The 19,598-nt window shown below is 44.5% G+C and overlaps 1 long non-coding RNA gene across 1 annotated transcript in view; it reads right to left on the bottom strand.

Annotated features, from left to right (window-relative positions):
- LOC138769793 (uncharacterized) overlaps positions 1 to 19,598 on the bottom strand; it is a 59,545-nt gene that overhangs the window by 27,493 nt on the left and 12,454 nt on the right. Inside the window, exon 2 of the long non-coding RNA XR_011359308.1 lies at positions 9,577 to 9,927. This is a non-coding gene — a long non-coding RNA (uncharacterized lncRNA). The remainder of the gene's footprint in view (positions 1 to 9,576; positions 9,928 to 19,598) is intronic.

Genomic DNA, 19,598 nt, shown 5'->3' with positions numbered 1-19,598 from the left:
CCTCAGTGGGCCCCTGCCAGTGTGGGCCCAGGAGCCACTGCACCCCCCAAATTTCGCTTATGCCATACACCTTATATTAAAGTTAACCGAACCTGTCACTGTCAGTATAAGGTGTATGGGGTCTCCTGACTCTCCACCGACAAATGGTTTTGGTGGAGAGAAGGGTCAACAGTGATTGATTTCCCAACCACATTGCTCTGGAAGGGATTAACTGGCTGTGACTTACCCCTCTCCAAAGGGAACGCAGGAACGATCAGCCATGCCGACTTTGTGTGGAGAGGATGGGAGAGATGTCGTCTGAACTATTGTTATTGAAAATGTAGGGACACCTATACAAACTGTTAATTTAAGTCTATTTAAAAATCTCAAGTTTCCAGTACTTACCAGCTGCTGTATGTCCTGCAGGAAGTGATGTATTCATTCAAGTCTGACACAATGCTCTCTGCCGCCACCTCTGTCCATGTCAGGAACAGTGCAGAGCAGAAGAAGTTTTCTAGGGATTTGCTGCTGCTCTGGACAGTTCCTGACATGGACAGAAGTGGCAGCAGAGAGCGCTGTGTAAGACTGGGAAGAGTATACCGCTTCCTGCAGGACATACAGCAGCTGATAAGTAGTGGAAGAATGGAGATTTTTAAATAGAAGCAATTTACAAATCCACATAACTTTAAATATATATCTTTTGGCATGTCTGATGATATTGTAATGATTTGTAACATTAAAGGCCCTATTACACAAAACGATTATCGGACTTTCTGGCTGATAATCGTTTTGTGTAATAGGACATGTTAAAAGACCATGATCGGCCAACATGCACGCTGTCGACTGATCGTGGTCTTTGAAACAGCACAATCATGTCAGTGACGGTGTTCTGCGCATCACACCATGTAAGAGGAGTGGCAGCAGCAGACCTCCACTGATTTCAATGGGAAGCAAGGATGATCTAAGGATGGTTTGGGCAGCCCCTCCCGCTTGCTGTCTGTGCGTGTAATAACATTGGCAACAAGTGGAGAACGAGAGGGAAGAGAGCGCTGATCTGACAGGACAGCACTCGCTTCCCCCTAATCATGCCGTTTAATATGGACTTAAAGAGGTACTCCGGCGAAAATCTTCTTCTTTCAAACCAACTAGTGGCAGAAAGTTATATAGATTTGTAATTTATTTCTATTTAAAAATCATTAGTCTTCCAGTACTTATCAGCTGCTGTATGTCCTGCAGGAAGTGGGGTGTCCTTTCCAGTGTGACACAGTGCTCTCTGCTGCCGCCTCTGTCCATGTCAAAAACTGTCCAGAGCTGTAGCAAATCCCCATAGAAAACCTCTCCTGCTCTGGGCAGTTCCTGACATAGACTGTAATATGGACTTAAAGGGGTTCTACGACAAAAATTTTCTTCTTTCAAACCAACTAGTGGCAGAAAGTTATAAAGATTTGTGATTTACTTCTATTTAAAAATCTCCAGTCTTCCAGTACGTATCAGCTGCAGCCCTGCAGGAAGGGGTGTATTCTTTCCAGTCTGACACAGTGCTCTCTGCTGCCACCTCTGTCCATGTCAGGAACTGCTCAGAGCAGGAGAGGTTTTCTCTGGGGATTTGCTGCTGCTCTGGGCTGTTTCTGACATGGACAGAGGTGGCAGCAGAGAGCACTGTGTCAGACTGGAGAGAATATACCACTTCCTACAGGACATACAGCAGCTGATAAGTACTGGAAGACTGGAGATTTTTAAATAGAGCTAATTTACAAATCTATAGAACTTTCTGCCATCAGTTAATTTGGAAAAAAAGATTTTCGCCAGAGTACCCCTTTAAGTGTTTTGTTTATATATAGGGAGAATGTCCTAGAGCATCCAGATCACCCATCAGCCGTACGATGAGACAGCCGATGATATATAAATATGTAATACTGTCCGGCGATTATTAGGAATCTGCATACGTCTCCATCACACCGTGTGCATCAATGGAGTCACAGAAGGAAAAACGGTGAGCAAGGTGCATTAAAAAAATACACCAAAATAAAGATGGCCGCAATAGTGGCCAAATATAAGCTGGCTGAATGTGTATGGGGATACCGGGAAAGATGGAAGTGTAAAGGCACCCTAAAGCCAGCTATAGGTCTTTGTACCTTGTACTTGTAAAAAAAAAAAAAAAGCGGTATCAATGGAAAAATCAAAAAGAGTTAAAATGTCTGGGTTATTAAGAGGGTTAATGAGGAATGGGTAGTGGCTGGTGGTGACCAGGTTGCAGGGCTCCGGCCAAGCGATGGTTAACCTACTTATTAATTGTCTGCCAAATAAATGTGATATTTTTCTAGCACCGCACCCTGATGGGCGAGCTCTGATGACATCACGCCTCATCCCCAGCTGGAGCCTCCAGCCGCACCGCTCGTCCCCCACATTGCTGGAATACTTTATCAGGCAGCGCAGTCTCCACAACGTGCACAGAGGGGGGGCTGCAAAGTGTGAGACAAATCAAGTCACCCCCCCAACCCATAATCTGACTGGACCCTGCATGCAGAGGATGCAGGGAAAATATTGGGGCTGATGATACAATGATGGGAGTAGTAGTAGTCTTTGCGCTAGATCTGGTAGGGCAATTGTTGCTCTAGAGCAGAGATGGGGAACCTTCGGCCACCCAGCTGTAGCAAAACTACAATTCCCATCGTGCCTGGACAGCCGAAGCTAAAGCTTCGGCTGTCCAGGCATGATGGGAATTGTAGTTTTGCAACAGCTGGAGGGCCGAAGGTTCCCCATCCCTGCTCTAGAGGACCTAACAAATCCATTGAAATCAATAGACAGCTCCCCAGTATTTGGTGCTGGGCTTCCCCCACCCCCTATGCCCACTTTCAGCTAAAAAAATTGATTGGGTAGTCCAAAGTAGGTTCACACATGTATGAATTGGAAACCATCAACAAGTAGGCTAGCTGCTTATTTCTGCTATGGCTGCAGCTGCTTTTAGGTTGTTCCATCTTATATTTCTAAATAATAAATGAAGCTGGTAATCCATCTTGTGTTTTTATAAAGGTCTTATCCAGGATGAGAAAAACATGGCTGCTTTTTTCCAAAAACAGCGCCACCACCGTCCTCAGGCTGTGTGTAGTATTACAATTAGGCTTCATTGACTTCTATGGAACTGAGCTGCACTACCACACACAAGCTAAGGACAAAGGGGGCGCTGTTTCTGGAAGAAAGCAGCTATGCTTTTCTGACACTATAATGGTGGACGGCACTGGCTGTCAGTCTTATGACACTTATATATTTGTATGTTATTAAGCTTCCGGATAAGATCAGGCCCTGATGTCAGGCCACCGCAGTTGGTACATGTTTTCCTACGGCAGCTTCACCACATCCTGTGCTCAGGCTCTTGTGGTCTCCTGACGTCACCAGCACCCAGAGGGTGGAATAGCAGAGCCGAGCCCGCGGTGTTTACTGCTTATTAACACTTTATATTGGGTGGCGACTAAGGGTCATTTACACAGAAAGATTATTTGACAAATTATCGGCCAAAGATTTGAAGCCAAAGCCAGGAATGGATTTGAAAACAGGAGAAATCTCAGTCTTTCCTTTATGACCTGGTACCTGTTAATAGTCTGTTTCTCGCTTTGGCTACAAATCTTTGGCAGAATCTTTGGGTAGGTTCACACTACGGAATTCTCACGAATAAACTCAGCGGAATTCCGTCGGCTGTCCGCGTGCACGGCCGCGCGCCTTTCCACTGGCTCCATAGACACCATTCTATGGGCTGGCGTATTCCGCTATCCGCCGAAAGAAGTGACATGTCAATTCTTTCGGCGGATATCGGAATACGCCGGCCGTGCACGCGGACAGCCGACGGAATTCCGCGGGTATTATCCGCGAGAATTACTCAGTATGAACCCACCCTTACTGTGTAAATGGACCCTAATACTGAATGCATAGACGTTGTCGTCCAGCTTTCTACAGACCCCAGTTATAACACTGAAACCACTGACATGATAACCTGGTGACAATGGCGCCTCTCAGGGGTGGGTTATATTAGACGGAAATGACCAGCACTGGGACATATGGACGGCTGGGTCAGAGCATGACCAGAACAGTCAGTTTTATGGTTTATGAAGTGGCCCTTTTGGTTCGATCCCACAGAAAGCTGCTGTAAAGCAAAGTGCTGAAAAATCAAAGCCAGCTATAATAGAAAGCAGTCAGACCCCAAAGACATTGCAGCTCGCTGTGTATATGAAACTCTGAAGACCCCTGTCCACCCCCTTAATATGTCTACAATGAGCAATGAAGGAAGTCCTCTGCTCTGATGGATCACGTGCCCCATAATGCCCTATGGGGAGAAGACAAGATGGCGCGGACAGTATGACGGGCAATGTTCTGCTGAAGACCTAGGGGGAGATTTATCAAACTGGTGTCAAGTAGAAATGTCTTAGTTGCCCCTAGCAACCAATCAGATTCCATCTTTCATTTTTCAAAGACTCTCGGAGGAATGAAAAGTGGAATCTGATTGGTTGCTAGGGGCAACTAAGACAATTCTACTTTACGCCAGTTTGATAAATCTCCCTCCTAATGTCCTGTCATCATGTGGATGTTACTGTGACACCGACCACCTACCCACCCATTGTACAGGCCAAGCCGCACTTTATGGCAGTGAGACCCTGTAACGGCGGTGAACAAGCTATCCCACCTATCCTTGTTTCCCCTCATAGACATTACACTGTAGCCGGATTCCCACATCTCACAGCTGATCCCAGGGAATGTTGTAATAATCCAGACTGATTAACCCAATTATTTGCCAAGCCCTGGTGACACATTGCGAACAATTGATCATAATCACCGGCCAATGACATTAATGAGAAAGAATACCTGATTAATAAGAAAGGAGTTCCTGAATAGTTATTTATATAGAGCCGCTCCTGTCCACGATAAGATAATTGCTGTATAATGAGATGGTAACTTTATATCTCAATTCTTCACCATTTACAGGGTGACAGCTCACCGTCAGTGATTGATGATATACTTGTGTAAATCCAGAGGCTGATAACCTATCCTGACCATCTCCAGCTTACTGCTGGGCTACTTGCCAAAAGGCAAGGATGATTGATAGATATTAAATTACCACTGTTATTTTAAGCCATCCTCTGTGTGATAGCCTATGTAATCCGTTACCTATTTATTAATCATTACATTAACCAAAAATGATTCCTTACCCCTAGAAAAACTGCTCTAAAATTTTGACCATTAGGGGTCTCACTTCTCCGCAATCTGCCGTCCACCCCGTGTTGTCTGGGGATTTCGGTCTCTAGTAACAGCTAAGGTTCTATCACACTCAAAGATGTCTCGGACGCAAACTTGTGCTGATCGGTAAGAAGGTGGAGTGGCGGGCGCATGAACGATTCTTGTTTCTTGTTTGATATATGCATAGCTGTGCTGTCAGTTTCCAGATCACACAAGCAGTGTATATTTACCATCTGCACTGCTGTGTGATCCGGCATCCCGCTCTCCAGCCACTGGTGTATCTTCAGGCTGCCGCCTCCTCCAACAGTCAATCAATCTGGTGGAGGCGGCGGCCTGAAGATACACCGGACCAGAGAGCAAGATGGAGAGCCAGAGAGAGGGATGCCGGATCGCACAGCAGCACAGAAGGTATGTATGTATGTATGTATGTATGTGTTCACTGCTTGTGTGATCTGGAAACTGATAGCGCAGATATATGAATATCCTTGCTGTCAGTTTCCCTTTGCTATTGGTTGCACATTTACACAGGGAGATGTGCGTCTGACAGTGATAACAATAGCAATGCTCCTGGCCAATGATCGGCTTGTGTTAAAGATCAAGATATATTACAGAAGTGGGGGTAGGGTTAACAATGTGCTATGTGCAGGAGAGAGAGCCTGAGAATGCCTGCGCTGTATACTTGCAGTATGCGGGATATAGGTGATCCACACTGTTCCCCAAAGGTAAATCAAGGCTTTCCTCTAATCTGACCATCCATAAAGCTCAGGGCAGCTGACCCTTGTATAAATAACCGTTTATCTACTGCTGTATGTCCCTCTGATCTTTTCTATATGGGAAAGGTGTCAGCCTGACTGATCCTTCTTTCCCCATTGGAGATACTGACCAATCGGCTGTTGCCAGATCCCATCCACATTGTCAGGATCCCCTCATAAATCTAGCACGTGGGGCTCATTTCGATTTTTAACTCGGGAGCTGAAACCAAAACCCACAGATCAGGCATGAGGAATGCAACACTTTCCCGTCAATGTAACCATGAAGATAATTTTAGCTGATGTTTTTTTTTCCTTTTAGTCATAAACAAAATAGTAATTGACTTAATGAGACCAGAATTGGTGCAGATTATGGAGGATTAAGGGGTGCGACTTCTCCATGAATCACCTCCTCAATAAGACGCAGCAAGGCGGATAAATCTCCCCAGCTGTTGTTAAAACTACAACTCCCACCATGCCCTGATGGCCAAGAGCTGGAGAGCCACAAGAAAGGGAACACTGTGCTCCAAGAATCAAAGCGGAAACATTGCCACCTACAGGTACAAGTGATAACTGCAGTGAAAGCTGATGATCTGACACCTCCCAGTCCCAGTGCTGGGATTCCAATGATAATTGTACAAACCATATAAAGAACACAATAAAATATTAAAGGGATGGCGCATAATAGCAATATGTACCCCTTATCGTAGTCCTGCCTGTATATATATATATATATATATATATATATATATATATATATATATATATATACACACACACACACATGTCTATATATATTTACAACGTCAGCATAAATCCTATTTCCCAATTCGCTCTGTTTCCCTCTCGCAGACAGCAGCATCATTCAGCATCCAGCCGGTTACAGCCGCTCCGGGATGATTTCACCCTCGGTGATGAAAACTGGCGCAATGACATTTATTTCAGGCAATGAAAGTGCAGACGGTTTGGAAAAGTCTCCGTCAGGATCATTTCCTAACTTGGGCTTTGGTTAGATACAAAATGCAGGAATTCTTCAAGGACGTCGTGTTATGCCAGCCGAGCTGTGTGTGTGGGAGAGAGCCGGCGCTGGCATCTGTCTGCCATGTGATCAGGTTACACAGCGCTGGCAGTGCGAACCAGACTGCGAACTGTATACAAAGCCGCAGAGGCACAGAGCATTATATACAGTTTATGTTATAGTGCAGACAGGGAAGATAGCGAGATAATCCCTGCCTATCCCTTACATACCCATATCACTACAGATATATGATCTATTGTCTAATCACCAGATATCTATGGTCTATATTGTATCTATACTGTATAATCACCAGAGATCTATGGTCCATGCTGTATAATCACCAGGTATCTATGGTCTATATTGTATAATCACCAGAGATCTATGGTCTATATTGTATAATCACCAGGTATCTAAACTGTATAATCACCAGAGATCTATGGTCTATACTGTATAATCACCAGAAATCTATATTATTTAATCACCACAAAGCTATGGTTTAAATTGTACAGACACCAAAGATCTATGGTCTATACTGTATAATCACCAGGTATCTATACTGTATAATCACCAGGTATCTATGGTCTATATACTGTATAATCACCACAGATTTATGGTCTATACTGTATAATCACCAGGTATCTATGGTCTATATACTGTATAATCACCAGAGATCTATGGTCTATATTATACAGTCACCATAGATTTATGACCTATATAGTATAATCACCAGATATCTATGATCTACATTGTATAATCATAGCCATGATCTACATTATACAGTCACCAGTGATTTATGACCTATAATGTATAATCACCAGATATTTATCATCTCCATTATATAGACAACAAAGATATATGATCTGTAAAGTCACCTCAAATCCATAATGTACATTATATAATCAGCAGGGATTTATAATCTACATTTTATAGTCAGAAGATCCATGATCTACACTGTACAGCCCCCAGAGATCTATCTACATTATATAGTCACCACCAGAGATCTATGTAAATTATATAGTGACCACCAGAGATCTATCTACATTATATAGTCACGACTAATCCACATGTATATTATATGGTGACCAGGGATACATTGTATAAAGGTATGGTGTACATTGTATAGCCACCTGACATATAGGAGCTATATTATAGAGTCACTACAAATCTATGATCTTTTTTTGTATCTATGGTCTATATTGTATAATCATCAGGGATCCATGATCTACCTTGTATAATCCCCACAAATCTATGGTCTACATCAGCGCTACTTTTTATACTAGAGACTCAACCAACAAAGCAAAGCAATGCCGCATCCTCACCAGACTGACCAAGAGGATGCCGGATCCTCACCAGACTGATCAATATGATGCCAGGGCCTCATCAGAATGATCAATAGGATGCCGGATCCTCACCAGACTGACCAAGAGGATACCTGGGACTCACCATCTGTGGTGGAAGTCCATGTAAGGTTAAAAACTATTGCTCGGTCTACCCTTCATTTCTCTCCTCATCTCTGTATAATGTTAAAATAAGAACAAAATTGGTCAATAATGTTCCTAAACCAGAGACAGGGACAGGACTTTGCAAATTGTAATCACTTTTAATAAAACTGCCTCCTCAGCTGTGCCTCACCAGCAGCTAGGGGGCGCCGCACAGAGAGGCACTGATCTACATTGTACAGTGACAAGGGATCGATGATTGTGAATATCTCCATGTACTGGACAAGTCTCAGTTTCCTGTCTTTATTCTCATCCCTCTCATCATCCCATCCCTCTCATCATCCCATCCCTCTCATCATCCCCTCCTCTCTGCTCAGCCAGCTTCTTTCTATAGACCATTACACATTATTACACACATGAATAGATGATCACCTATGCTGAACACAATGATTCATATTACTGATTTCACTCACAACATCAGGAACCTGAATCATTTCACAATGGATGATGTCGACAAACCAGTAATGATGTCATCGTTTGGCCTGTGTCATGTGGTTAGGGTGCGGAGCCTCTCCAGATGATGCTGGTTACTCCGCACTGCAGGGAAACATGTTCTCATCTCTCATAATGTAATGGATGGTTTTCCATGATTGTTGGCCCATTACCCACACAGCCCGGCGGATCTAACAGCTCAGGGCTGACAAGATGATCCCCAGGGGGCAGGTAGTCAGCGACCACTGTGTATGCCGCCATCCTACCCATCAAATGTCTGAAGAAGAGATGGGCTACTAAGAGCACCTCTCCCTGGAAGACCTCACTTATCTATGCATTACACCAGGGGTAGGGAACCTTGGCTCTACAGCTGTTGCAAAACTACAACTCCCATCATGCCTGGACAGCCAAAGCTAAAGCTTTGGCTGTCCAGGCATGACGGGAGTTGTAGTTTTGCAACAGCTGGAAAGCCAAGGTTCCCTACCCCTGCATTACACAGTCAGACCAATAATTTTAACGGGGAACATGTAATCGTTCCATTGGCCACTGGTGGCGCTGCAGTAACCCTTACAGCACAGCCAATCACTGGAGGTCCCATCACCTTATGGATGGTGGAATGGAGTAAGAGGGATTATCTATAGTGGAAAGCCCCTTTAATTTGACCAGCATTTACCTTTCCTATGGAGAGATGGCCCTGGGGTTCAAGTCCAAGATGAAGCACAGGTTCTAGATCACAGCAGCGGCTTTGGTAACTGTGGAGGTATAAGGGCCCCGGGGCCCAGTATTTCCAGTTAGATGACTGTGGGTCCAGGGTCCGGGTCACGGACAGTGCAGTCCTCGGCTGCGGACATTGGTTCTAATATCCTTGTCAAAGAGAGCGATGGTTGGCAAGCACCAGTCCTGAAGAAGCAATGGATGGTTCTTGATGGATCAGTGGTTACAAGGTTCTAGGTCCTGCGGTGAGTTCCAGATAGTCTATGGAAATGTTTGCAGACTTGAGGGTCAGTTTCCACCATGTATAGACCTGAAGGAGATATAGACAATCAATACAGATCACAAAAGCTTCTCTTTTATATGGCCTCAGACCTAAACAGAGGACCCCAATAGGAGTAACAGTGCCCCCTGCCTGGGTCTGGAGGTACTGCAGGATTGCTTAGTAGCGGGGGTCTATATCATCAAAACTCTCCTTCAGCTTCTAAAGAGAATATAGGTTCCAGCAGATATACCGCCATCCCTCATTATGTACGGCGTACGCAGCGTGATGGTAAATATTATGTCTATGCCGCAGGATACCGAGGCGGCTCCTCACCGACACTGACATGAAGGCAAATTACACTCGTATTGTGACGGAAAATCAGACAAATATTAACTCCACATCCTGGTCTACTGCCAAACAGAAAGACAAACGAGTAGCTGTCAGCTGGAGAGAAGGTGAACGCAGCTACTATACACATGTTATTCCTCCACAGAGGGGGCCATATTATAGTATTTTTTTCATAGCCATATTATAGTAGTTATATTCCTGTATATAGGGGGCAGTATTATAGTAGTTATATTCTTGTATATAGGAGCAGTATTATAGTAGTTATATTCTTGTATATAGGAGCAGTATTATAGTAGTTATATTCTTGTATATAGGAGCAGTATTATAGTAGTTATAGTCTTGTATATAGGAGCAGTATTATAGTAGTTACACGAACTGGAGAGAATGGAACCGCTGCACATCCCATCTATGGCTGATACTAATGCCGCCAGGCCTATATTAAAAATCAACACCAGAGTGTCTGTATATGAATTGATCAAGCCATATTGCCCCGTGTACCACCGCGCAGGTCCTCTGGTCCACACGGGTCCCTACGCTAACTCCACACCGTGTCGGTCAGCGACCGCCAACCCCGCAAAGCGTGCACGTGCAGGGAAGGGAGGCCATGGAACGGCCCTGCAACCCCAATGTCACAGGACCAGACCCAAAAAGCCCCACCAAAACCCAGCCAGCACCACCGGCGGGGAAGGCTGCCCCCAAACGACACAAGTATGGATATGGTATAACACTTACCATTGCTGCTCTCACAGAATGGGGAAGACATAGGGTCCAGACATGTGAGCACAGGCATATCCTGCTAATTTTGGTCATGTGGGTCTTATGAAGGAGTGCGAGCTGTTCAGAGAGGGAGAACTGCAAAACACGAACTGGAGAGAATGGAACCGCTGCACATCCCATCTATGGGCCCTTGCACACTGAGCAATTCTCGAGGAATTGTAGCTGAAAGATTTCTGCTTGAAATTCCTCGCCTATTCTGCTCTGGCAGAATTTAAGCGGAATTTGGGCGGAATTTGAGCGGAATTCGAGCGGAATCCGCGCGGAAATCAAGCGGAATGCAAGCAGAATTACCAGCAGAATTCAAACCCCATTGACTTCTATAGGATTCCTCTAGCGGAATCCGCCCAAAGAATTGACATGTACATTCTTCGGGCGGAATGCGGATTCTGCGCGGAATCTGCGCGGAATTCCGGACGGAAATTTACTCTGTGTGCACGGGCAGTCGGAAATCCCATTGTTCTCTATAGAAAGAGCAATGTTGCATTTACACGGGCGGAATTCCACGCGGATTCCGCCCGCTTTTTATGGCGGAATTCGGGCGGAATTCCGCGAGAATTGCTCAGTGTGCACGCACCCTATGGCTGATACTAATGCCGCTAGGCCTATATTAAAAATTAACACCAGAGTGTCTGTATATGAATTGATCAAGCCATATTGCGCCGTGTACCACCGCGCAGGTCCTCTGGTCCACACGGGTCCCTACGCTAACTCCACACCGTGTCGGTCAGCGACCGCCAACCTCGCAAAGCGTGCAGGGAAGGGAGGCCATGGAACGGCCCTGCAACCCCAATGTCACAGGACCAGACCCAAAAAGCCCCACCAAAACCCAGCCAGCACCACCGGCGGGGAAGGCTGCCCCCAAACGACACAAGTATGGATATGGTATTACACTTTTTTCCCTGAACCGCATTTTGTTTCTCTCTTTTCTCCGTGTATTGCACTCCTCCTGGTGAGACCCACATGACCGCAATTAGCAGAAGACACCTGAGTGCACATGGTTTTAATCCCTCCTGTTTTTTCCCCATTCTGTCTGTAGCAGCTATGGTGAGTGCAATACCTCATTCAGACTTGTGCTGTTTGGGGGCGACCTTCTCTGCCGGCGATGCTGGCCGGGTTCTGGTGTGGTGTTTTTGGGTCTGGTCCTGTGGCATGGGGGTCGCAGGGCCGTCCCATGGCCCCCGTTCCCTGACTGTGCGTGCCTGCGAGGTTGGTGGCCACTGACTGGCACGGTGTAGACTTAGTGTAGGGACCCATGTGTATCAGATACCGGCACGAGGTACATGGGGCAGTATGGCTTGATCAATTCATACACAAAATTCTGATGTGTTTTTGATTTAGCCTAGAGGCACTAGTATCAGCCATAGGTATTATAGTAGTTATATCTTTGTACATAGGAGCAGTATTATAGTAGTTATATTCTTATATATAGGAGCAGTATTATAGTAGTTATATTCTTGTATATAGGAGCAGTATTATAGTAGTTATATTCTTGTAAATAGGAGTAGTATTATAGTAGTTATATCCTTGTATATAGGAGCAGTATTATAGTAGTTATATTTTTGTATATAGGGAGCAGTATTATAGTAGTTATATTCTTGTATATAGGAGGCAGTATTATAGTAGTTATATCCTTGTATATAGGAGCAGTATTATAGTAGTTATATTTTTGTATATAGGGAGCAGTATTATAGTAGTTATATTCTTGTATATAGGAGCAGTATTATAGTAGTTATATTCTTGTATATAGGGAGCAGTATTATAGTAGTTATATCCCTGTATATAGGAGCAGTATTATAGTAGTTATATTCTTGTATATAGGGGGCAGTATTATAGTAGTTATATTCTTGTATATAGGAGGCAGTATTATAGTAGTTATATTCTTGTATATAGGAGCAGTATTATAGTAGTTATATCCTTGTATATAGGAGCAGTATTATAGTAGTTATATTCTTGTATATAGGAGTAGTATTATAGTAGTTATATTCTTGTATATAGGAGCAGTATTATAGCCTCCTAGATGAAGCGGGAAAGTTAGCCCGCGAAACGGCTGTAGCCACGGTGCACAGCACCCTTGGACCTGTCTCCCCCTGCCCTGAAGTCGCCTGCATGATGACATCTTATCAATAAATCACCATCACTGCATTAACCCGGTGAGTGACGCTGGTTTTTACTTTCTCAATGGCTTGTGCTGATTATAGTAGTTATATTCTTGTATATAGGAGCAGTGTTATAGTAGTTATATTCTTGTATATAGGAGCAGTATTATAGCAGTTATATTCTTGTATATAGGAGCAGTATTATAGTAGTTATATTCCTGTATATAGGGGCAGTATTATAGTAGTTATATTCTTGTATATAGGAGCAGTGTTATAGTAGTTATATCCTTGTATATAGAAGCAGTGTTATAGTAGTTATATTCTTGTATATAGGAGCAGTGTTATAGTAGTTATATTCTTGTATATAGGAGCAGTATTATAGCAGTTATATTCTTGTATATAGGAGCAGTATTATAGTAGTTATATTCCTGTATATAGGGGCAGTATTATAGTAGTTATATTCTTGTATATAGGAGCAGTGTTATAGTAGTTATATCCTTGTATATAGAAGCAGTGTTATAGTAGTTATATTCTTGTATATAGGAGCAGTGTTATAGTAGTTATATTCTTGTATATAGGAGCAGTGTTTATAGTAGTTATATATTTGTACAGAGAAGGAAGTATTATAATACTTGTATCTCTATCCATAGGGGACAGTATTATACAAATACAACGTTGCATTGCCCATTTTGGGGGAGGGGTACATAAAGATAATTGAGCGTTTTCAGCCTCGCTCTCCCCAGAGTTTGGGGTTATTAATATAAACCATATTATTTCAAGAAGGAAATGACTAATTCTGAAGAGAAGTTTTTCTTTCTTCTTTTATTCCTGACAGGAGAAATGAACTTCCATGCAGAATGAATTAGCTCCTTGGTTCTTTCTACGCCACAAGATTTGTTCCATTTAGAGAAATCTGCTCTATAAACTCCATCGCCATAATCTGCTGCCGATTACAGATAATTAGATTCATATTCTGCACATTCAGGAGGAAATATTTAAAGCAAACCCTTCACATGTCCTGTGCTGATCTTTCAGTATCTCATGTGTTATTCTCTGGTTACATCCGGAGCTGTGTTCACAATTCTGCTCGGAGTCAGTCAGAGCTGCGATGACAGTCCTACCGCAACATCTTAGCTAAGATCCTATAATAACGTTCAGCACTACTACTTTCTCTGTACTACTTTTTATTATTCTATCAGGGATGAGGAACTACAAAACTACAATTCCCACCATGCCTGGACAGCCAAAGCTAAAGCTTTGGCTGTCCAGGTATGATGGGAATTGTATTTTTGCAACAGCTGGAGGGCCGAAGATTCCTCATCCCTAACCTAAAAACTTGCAGACTAGGTGCTATACAGACACCCAACCAGCAGGGGGCTGTAAGAACCCAGCAGAATTATGCATGCAGCTCTGGATGTGACTGGAATATAAGATGTCCAAGTTTCTTGTCTCATCTGAATAATAACAAGAAACTTGAGAAATGCTGAAAATGGTGCCAAAGAGAATTCTTATGCCTGGACTGTGAAGATTTCGCTGCCCAGATGTCACTCACACTCAATGAACCGTGCCATCTAGTTGTTAACATAAAATAGATGGAATTGCTCTTTAAGGCTATGTTCACACTACGTATAGGACCGGCCGTTCCGGAGCCGCTCGCTTCACTGTGTGGACTGACAGGTGTTTCTGCGGCCGCAATTCACTAAATTGCGGCCGCAGAAAACTGACATGTCAGTTATTTGCGGGTCCGCATGGGATCCCGGTCGGAGCGCATATGATGTGTATACGCTCTGGCTGGGATCCCATAGAAGAACAGGCAGTGTTCACAGGCGTACAAAGTATGGCTGTTGTTGCCGATTGCAACAACGGCCGTACTTTTACGTAGTGTGAACATAGCCTAAAGGGGTATTCTCATCTCATTAATTTAGCAAACTTGTGTCCTCCTCCTGATATGCTGCTATTTCCCTCCCAGAGTTGACAGCTCTTTGTCCAAGTTACCGACCACCACTCTGCTCTAAAAGCAGTGGAATGGCTGGTGTATGTATAGTAGAATGCAGATGTATTGAGATTATATATATATATATATATATGTATATATATATATATATATATATATATATATATATATATATACGCATTTATCAACCGAACCACTGCTTTTAGAGCAGAGTGGTGGTCAGCGACCTAAAAAGGAGGAAAAGAGCAGCATACCAGTTTTCTTAATGCTAGTATTTGCTAAAATATTTCCCTTGATGATTCCAAAAAGTATAATTATATTAGTTGAGATGGGAATAACCCTTTAAGGAACACATATATAAATTTGTCATAGGGCATAGGGTGACTGCCAATCTAACTACCCATTCAAGGTAGACAATTCTGGTGGCTTAAAGCTTAAAGCTACTTATCCAGCATATAAATAAATAAATAAAAAAAAGTTTGCTTTCTTCCAAAAACAGGGCCACAACTATCCTCAGGTGGTGTGTGGTATTACAGCTGGGCTCTATTGACAGCAATAGAACTGAGAAATAACAACTGGTTAATCCCTTTAAGATTTTGGAGTTTCAGAATCACAAGGTCCCATGGCTGGGGTGGAAGGAGGTCGCCATCTTCTCTCCTACTTGGGTGTGGTTATTTAAACAATTCTTGAGAAAATCTTAGATAAAAATCTAAAGACGTTTTCTCGTTTCGTAAACAAGACTTTCACGCTCTGGGTTGATTCCAGCAGATGAAAACCGTACAGGCTTCCCTAGAAATGGCAGTGCTGCACGCTGCGGGCACCAAGATGGCTACTTTTTGTGTATCCAACACCACTCTAAAGATGGAAAGAGAGGGAATGAGGCCGGTTCTGTGTATGCGGCTCCTGATAGGGTCACGAGCAAAAGTGTTTGCATATATAAGGGACCGCCATGGGGTCTACATTGGGGCAAAGATGTTATTTAATGGTTCTGAATCCTTAAAGCATTCTTAAAGTTCGAACACTGTAAAATGACCCTCTTTCTCAAAGGTATATGTATAAAGCCAGTCCCTACAATGCATACAGTGATCGCTATAGCAGGAGGAGGAGAACAGTGGGGTCTGAAGGGGGCGGAAGACCCCCTCTCTCTTATCCTCTCCCTATTGAGGAAACATGAATAATTGGGTGAGCCAAACAGGTATGTGTATGGAGCGATAAGAAGTGATCGCTAGAAGCCAAATGCTTGTTCAGTCAACAGACCTTATATGTATGTTTAGCTTAAAGGGATTGTTCAGCCCCATAAAATAATTAAAACAGAGGTCATATTAAATGGCATGATAATGAGGGGGAAGCGAGTGCCAACCTGTCAGTTTAGCACTCACTTCTCCTTCATTCACTCACTGCTGACTACGCTCCTATTGCACGGAGTGACTAGCAGCAGACCATCACTGACATGATCTGCCTGTCAGCTGATTGTGGCCTTTTAATATGTCCTATAATACAAAACGATTATCGTCCTGAATAGCCAGTAATCAGCCAAGTAAGGCACATAATCGTTTTGTGTAATAGGGCCTTAAGGGTAATAGAAAAATATGCTCATAAACTCACCTGTCCTGATTCCCCAAAGCTGCCGTACTGACGTCTTCATTGTTCAGCACTGCTACCTGATTACTGTGACATTCTGACCCCGTTCAGCCAATCACTGGCTGATACAGGTCACCACTGTGCCCAGTCATTGGCTAACCAGCAGTTCTTACGGGGTCAACTCATCACGGGAACCAGAGATGAGCATCGGGGACCAGTACACATTGGTATGGCTGCTGCAGGTGAGTATAATTTTCTATCACTATGGTTAATTTCTTTCTGCGATCGACAACCATTTCCACCATTAAAAGCTTTGGACTATAAGGGTGTTTTTGCTTCCCCAGTCCTTCCATACTTTTGTAAGTGAAAATCCTCTTATCAAGTTTCAATCTTTAAGGCCCTATTCCCCGGAACGATTATCGTCCGTATTCGGCCGATATCGGACGCTACGGACGATAATCGTCCCGTGGAATAGAGTGCAACGATCAGCCAATATCGTTCATGTCGGCTGATCGTTGCAGTCGCTTGTTTTTCAACATGTTGAGAAACAAGCGACTGATACAGCAGCGATCTGCCCTCGCTCCGTTGAATAGGAGCATCGGCAGCAGACTCTGCTGTATGCTATGGGCTGCCCGGACGATCAGCGATCCCCCGGGCAGCCCCCCCGCAGCTCCCCGCCGCCCCTCCCGCACTCACCCGCTCGCTGCTGCCGCTTTGAATAGCGGTGGCAGCGAGCGGGGAACGCTGAGAACGCTCGTTTGCTCCTTCTGTGAAATAGGGGCTTTAGTCATAATGAGAGGACAACTAGTTTCACAGCAGGACATAAAATGAGATGCTAAAGAGTCCATGTTAGTGCTGCTGACCTCTGGTGGTCAAGTAAAAAACTACAATTTTTGCCATTTGTTCTTATATAAATATGTGAAGGGGAGCGGCTGTTATTAGTCACATAGTCACACATTAGACACATATTGTTAATGTCTCTGGACAGAGATCATGGGAGTATTCTGTAATCCTTTACAGTCAGCCTGATTACTGGGAACAATGGCTTGGATTAACCAGCAGAGCAAATAAGACACTACTGTACCTGGCTATATACATTAGATTGATGTCCACTAGAGATGAGCGAAGGTTTCCAGACAACCTTAGAGCATTATCCAACTCAAATGCCGAATGATCGGGTTCAGATGGACTCTAGCATGCTCGAGGTTCGCTCATCTCTAATGTCCACCAATTAAACTGGACTGGTCAACCCTCTGAGGTAAATGGGGCCTCCCAGCTCTTCCCCTACAGCTGATATCAGGGGAGAGAAGGATGGCGCAACTGGATTTCCACATTATATATTTTTTATATAAGAGACATGCTGCTGCTGCCAGAGGAGTGTAGGGGTGACAGAAGAGTCTGAAGGGCGATAGAGGAGTCTGAAAAGACATGAAGAAGTCTTAAGGGGAGGTAGAAGTCTACAGGTAACAGAAAGAGGACAGAGGAAGCTACAGGGGACACAGGAGCCTCAATGGAGACTATTCTGGAGGGGGCAGTGAAGACTGGAGGAGGAAAGGACTGTGGAGGGGGAAGAGGGAATTGGGAGGGGGGCAAAGGGGTCTGGAAGGAACAGAAAAGTCTGAAGCGAACAGAGGAATCTGGAAGAGGCAGAGGCATCTAGAGGGAAACAGAGGAGTCTGGAGGGGAAAAGAGAAACTTGGAAGAGGCAGAGGCATCTAGAGGGAGACAGAGGAGTCTGGAAGAGGCAGAGGCATCTAGAGGGAAACAGAGGAGTCTGGAAGAGACAGGCGCATCTAGAGGGAAACAGAGGAGTCTGGAGGAGAAAAGAGGAACCTGGAAGAGGTAGAGGCATCTAGAGGGAAACAGAGGAGTCTGGAGGGGAAAAGAGGAACCTGGAAGAGGCAGAGGCATTTAGAGGGAAACAGAGGAGCCTGGAAGAGACAGGTGCATCTATAGGGAAACAGAGGAGTCTGGAGGAGAAAAGAGGAACCTGGAAGAGGTAGAGGCATCTAGAGGGAAACAGAGGAGTCTGGAGGGGAAAAGAGGAACCTGGAAGAGGCAGAGGCATCTAGAGGGAAACAGAGGAGTCTGGAAGAGGCAGAGGCATCTAGAGGGAAACAGAGGAGTCTGGAGGGAAAAAGAGGAACCTGGAAGAGGCAGAGGCATCTAAAGGGAAACAGAGGAGTCTGGAAGAGGCAGAGGCATCTAGAGGGAAACAGAGGAGTCTGGAGGGGAAAAGAGCAGCCTGGAAGCCTATTCTGGAGGGGGCAGTGAAGACTGAAGGAGGAAAGGACTGTGGAGGGGGAAGAGGGAATTGGGAGGGGGGCAAAGGTGTCTGGAAGGAACAGAAAAGTCTGAAGCGAACAGAGGAATCTGGAAAAGGCAGAGGCATCTAGAGTGAAACAGAGGAGTCTGGAGGGAAAAAGAGAAACTTGGAAGAGGCAGAGGCATCTAGAGGGAAACAGAGGAGTCTGGAAGAGGCAGAGGCATCTAGAGGGAGACAGAGGAGTCTGGAAGAGGCAGAGGCATCTAGAGGGAAACAGAGGAGTCTGGAGTAGAAAAGAGGAACCTGGAAGAGGTAGAGGCATCTAGAGGGAAACAGAGGAGTCTGGAGGGGAAAAGAGGAACCTGGAAGAGGCAGAGGCATTTAGAGGGAAACAGAGGAGCCTGGAAGAGACAGGTGCATCTAGAGGGAAACAGAGGAGTCTGGAGGGGAAAAGAGGAACCTGGAAGAGGCAGAGGCATCTAGAGGGAAACAGAGGAGTCTGGAGGGGAAAAGAGGAACCTGAAAGAGGCAGAGGCATCTAAAGGGAAACAGAGGAGTCTGGAAGAGGCAGAGGAATCTAGAGGGAAACAGAGGGGTCTGGAGGGAAAAAGAGCAGCCTGGAAGAGGCAGAGGAATCTAGAGGGAAACAGAGGGGTCTGGAGGGAAACAGAGGGGTCTGGAGGGGACAGAGGAGTCT

This window comes from Dendropsophus ebraccatus, chromosome 12, assembly GCF_027789765.1.
Source record: "Dendropsophus ebraccatus isolate aDenEbr1 chromosome 12, aDenEbr1.pat, whole genome shotgun sequence".
NCBI lineage: Eukaryota > Metazoa > Chordata > Amphibia > Anura > Hylidae > Dendropsophus > Dendropsophus ebraccatus.
Note: the sequence above shows the minus strand (reverse complement) of the source record. Positions and strands in the feature narration are given on the sequence as shown.